The sequence below is a fragment of the Podarcis pityusensis genome, assembly GCF_964106645.2.
Source record: "Podarcis pityusensis genome assembly, chromosome: 1".
Lineage (NCBI taxonomy): Eukaryota > Metazoa > Chordata > Lepidosauria > Squamata > Lacertidae > Podarcis > Podarcis pityusensis.
The window spans coordinates 38,775,004-38,779,683 of record NC_138028.1 but is presented as its reverse complement, the minus strand read 5'-3'; the positions used below and the strand labels follow the sequence as shown (position 1 = coordinate 38,779,683).

At 41.9% G+C, this 4,680-nt stretch overlaps 1 long non-coding RNA gene across 1 annotated transcript; it reads left to right on the top strand.

The window, feature by feature from the left end:
* Positions 1-1,161: 1,161 nt before the first annotated feature.
* LOC308462796 lies at positions 1,162-4,157 on the top strand. Its single transcript, XR_013979362.1, has 2 exons — positions 1,162-1,228; positions 3,643-4,157. It is a non-coding gene; the product is annotated as an uncharacterized lncRNA (long non-coding RNA).
* The last annotated feature ends 523 nt before the right edge of the window (positions 4,158-4,680 follow it).

The following is a 4,680-nucleotide window of genomic DNA, read 5'->3' as shown; positions in this document are numbered from 1 at the left end:
TGGTGGTGGGGTCACACGGCTTCATATGCACCATTGGAACAAATCTGACACATCTTCCAGTGCATTTGCCTAGCACTGACCTCCCTGCTATTTCACTCTCTCCCCTCTCTTTCCTAGTAAACAGCAGTGACTCAGCTGTTGGGAGGTAAGGTGTGTGCTGCTGCCCCACCATGGCATCTGCTACTGGGCCACAAAGTAAGTGTAACATGCAGTTTGGCCCTGCCTGTGTGGGAAAAGCTATGGGAAAGGGGTGGAAATTGCTGGATTTGTGCCTACCTATTACTAGCCAGGTGCTGAACTGTTACATGTTGAATCCACCTCTTTTATGCTGCCCTCACAGGACAGTAGACTTAACCTCTATACTACACCAGTTCTCAGGAGGAAGCTGGTACTTTTAAGATCTTGTGGATAGTGATAATCTAGACAAAGCTTTTCAAGCATATGAAAACATGGATTAAAAAGGATTTAAAATAGCAGAGCATTGATAATTTGGGGCAGGAAATGCCAAATATATTATATTGTTAAATTTTGACAGAGCAGACTAAAGCACTGCCTTGTGGATGTCCTGCTCTCAGTTGACACAAAGGTATGTTGACCTCAGTTGACACAAAGGCCAGTGCAGCAAAAATCTATTCTTTATTTGATGATAAATAAAACAATAGGGAGTGCTTGAATCATGGAATAATGGTTGGTTTAATACCTCAGACAGTCAGAGCAAATGTAACCACACACCCACGACACAACTGCAATATTGTTTTGTGGTTCCCAAATCAACACATCTGAACCAGGCTTAGAAACATTCTTAATTCTTTGGAGGATAGGAAAGGTGAGGGATAATTTGTGAAGAGATTTCATGGAGGATATCTCTCCCCGGGGAACCCAATCCAGATGTCCTCCCACTCTTTCCTCTGCTGCTAAACTGTTTTAATAGAATAGGAAAGAGCAGATAAGGGAATGGGATTGTGGCATTGTCCTTGGCTGACTTAACAGGCTGGCGGAGGCTGAAACTGAGAAATTTCCCTTACTTCTCTGTACAGCCCAGAAGAGAGGAAGCTGAATGAGAGCTGAAGGTCCAGTGCCAGCCCTAGACATCTTCCCATCTGAAGCAAACAGTGCAAATGACACATCACGATTTGTAACTAGCGCTCAGTGATGGGAGATGGAGAAAGGAAATGGTACCCTTTCTGGAATCTGTCAAAGTGACTGCTTCACAGTAAGTCTAGCGGAGGTGAGGAAAGCTGGCTAAGGTGTAGAACCTTGTGAGTTGCAGCTTTTCTGAGGCCCCAAATAAATCTCAAATGGCCTGCTGCTGTTGGCCAATCTGAATGCATTTGTGAGGTATCAGAAGTTCAGAGTCAATAATCCCACACATTGTGCTAAAGAGAAATATATGATAAAAGTTTGTACAGTGCCACAGGAAGTCGGCCACCGAGGCTTTCTTTCAGAACAAGAAAGAGGTCAGCCTTGCATTTGGTTGTTATAGCCTGTCAAAATTTTTGAATGATGCTTGCGTGTGAATAGGAAGTAATATCGGAAAAAGTGGTGAACAAGCAGAATTTCCCTGCCCAAAAAACCAATAATAGAAATGCTGTCACTAGCAAATCAGCTCCCCAGCTCAGGGCAAAGTAAGCTGGGAATAGTACAACCTTCAAGTGACTATTTACCAATAATAGTAATGTGGGTGTGCCTTTGTGAAAGAAGCAGTCTTAAAGACGGAAACAGTGTATTTCCCCTCAGGCACTCTACAGAATACATCAGACAGGCAACATCAGACAGGGACATGGGCACAAAATGTCTTCATAAAGAAAGAGAGGGCAATGAGGAATCTTTCAGTGGGAAGATGAAGAGGAGAACCACTTGGCTGCTGAATGCAAAGCAATGATCATATCCCTGCTTCTACTCCTAGTTTGTTCCATTTGCTGCACAAATATACATTTCTGCTTAGAATTAAGTCTCATTGTGTGGATGTAGGATCGTAGTCCTATAACAATAGTTATAGACAACTCTGTCAATTCTGTTTTTTCTCATTTTCCAGTCTTAAGTTCAGCTTCCCCCTTTCCACCACAGTTGGCAAACACTTTTTTAAGAAAACCCTGCATGAAAAATTCACACGCATTTTTTGTGTGCATTTCTGTTTATACACATTTTTGCAAGCCATTTCTTCTAATATCGTGCATCCCCCCCCCACTAATATACACATTTTAGTGATATCCCTTTCTTGTATGCATTTTTAAAATCAGCATAGTACATTACAAAATTCAAAAAGCGCAAATCATGAAAGGGAGCTGTGTTCTGGTTCACATACAGTGGTACCTCAGGTTACAAACGCTTCAGGTTACAAATGCTTTGGGTTACAAACTTCGCTAACCCAGAAGTAGTACCTTGGGTTGAGAACTTTACCTCAGGATGAGAATGGAAATTGGTGGCACGGCGGCAGCAGGAGGCCTCATTGGTGAAAGTGCACCTCAGGTTAAGAACAGTTTCAGGTTAAGAACGGACCTCCGGAACAAATTAAGTTTGTAACCCAAGGTATCAATGTATTGATCTGGAGAGTGTGAAATAATTCTGAATTAAAATGAAAACTGAATAATGTCTTCCTCATTGCTTCTCAATGGTGAGAATTTCTAAGCCTCACAGCTGTGTGTGTAGGTATATTCTTGGGAAGGAAGGAGTAAACCTCCACTGCTCACAAGCTGTGATCTTGATAATCCCCGCCCATGGATGCAATTATTCTAAGGAAAACACTATTCAGTGGTGGATGGTCTGGCACCGTGGCATACCTCCTCCAGGTGAGTTGCTGCTGCTTACCAGGAAGAGGAGGGGTGGGGAAGCAGTGAGGTTTGCGCAGTGCAAAAGCATCAGCAGTGCCAATCTGGTGCTCCTGATGGTGTGTTTGCCCTGCACCTTGGAGCACCAGATTGGCTCTGCTGATGCATTTGCACTGCACAGACCTCACTGCTTCCCCACTCCTCTTCTTCCAGAGAGCAGCAGCGACTCATCTGCTGGGAAGTCAGGAAACTGTCTCTGTCCCACTATGCAGTCTATGAATGATAATATACAGTCAGTGTAATGCGCAGTTTGACCTTCAGAGGTCACTGTTCTAAATGAATCACTTTGCCACATCATTACAATATCCCAGAGAATTTTGTGATATTGGCACAACACATTTACCCACAGCACTAGGTTATCAAATTAATAGGGTTTTTAAAAAAAATATTTACCGTAATTTTTGCTCTATAAGACTCACTTTTTCCCTCCTAAAAAGTAAAGGGGAAATGTGTGTGCATCTTATGGAGTGAATGAAGGCTGCGCAGCTATACCAGAAGCCAGAACAGCAAGAGGGATTGCTGCTTTCGCTGCGCAGCAATCCCTCTTGTTGTTCTGGCTCCTGAGATTCAGAATATTTTTTTTCTTCTTTTCCTCCTCCAAAAACTAGGCGTGTCTTATGGTCTGGTGCGTCTTATAGAGCGAAAAATACAGTACTTGCTTTTAAATTATTATTTTTCTATGTTTTTAGCAGTCCTTATTTTTATTTTAAGCAACCTCGAGTCCCATCAGGCAAAAAGATGGAGTATAAATAAATACACCATCACCATCAAGGTAGTTTCTACATTCAGTCCTTTCTCCCTTCTTTACTAATAGATATCAACTGACATACCAGGCCTTAAAGAAGTTCCATCTTGGGAAATAAGCTCAGGTGAAGCCAGAGAGGTCCTGGATGGCCTTAAGGAGTAGAAGTTTCACATTGTGCGCTACGAAAGCAATGCTCCCGAAAACATGACTTCAGATTTATGGTATCTTGGAAGAGATTTCACTGAGCAAATTTCACAAATGCAGTGAGCAGAAAAGACAAGTCATTTTCAACCAGCACTGCATGTGGAGAGGTTGGAAAGTTTAAATGCATTAAATCTATGCCAGTGACAGAGGCAGCACAGGCAATTCTGTGAGAGGACAGTTTGCCAAAGAGCAGCCCAAGGGAATGTATCTAAAAATGGGTTCTGAAGTGCTTGACTCTAAATGGATTTCTCATTACCACACTGAAAAATTGAAAGCATGGTCTGGTTTTTCCCCTGCCCCATTCTGCTCATCCTCCAGCTGCAGAATCTTGTTAAATGGAAAGGAATGTCAAGACTGTGTCCCAATAAATATGGAACTCATTTCTGTCATTTTAAGTTATTTTGAATTGTTGTGTAGCATTGCATTTTTATATTGTGCTTTAACTGAGGTAATAATAATAATAATAATTTTTACTTCAACATGCTCCACTATAGAAGTTATATTGGCAGAAAGAATATTTCAAGCAATATTTCCATTTGTTCAAGATGAGCATGGAATACACAGTAAAGTCTCATTATATAGTAATACTTACTTATCAATTAACTAAAAGAAGAAGCATCTGTCTGCAACAGCACTTTCACACCAACTATCCTTAGCCTGGGTCCCCAGGTAGTGTTGGACTACATCTCCCATCAGTCCCAGACAGCCTGGCCAATGGTCAGAGATGATGGGAGTTGGAGTCCAACGTCTGGGGGCATCAAGACTCTTTCACAGTTTTTCAATTCATGGCAGCTTGTACAGGGAAAGCTCAAACCACCTGTGTATAGGAAGACATTGGAATGAAATTTGCAAAAGCGTTGCCATTTTAGTTTACTGCAGCATATAGATTGCCATCTTTCTCTC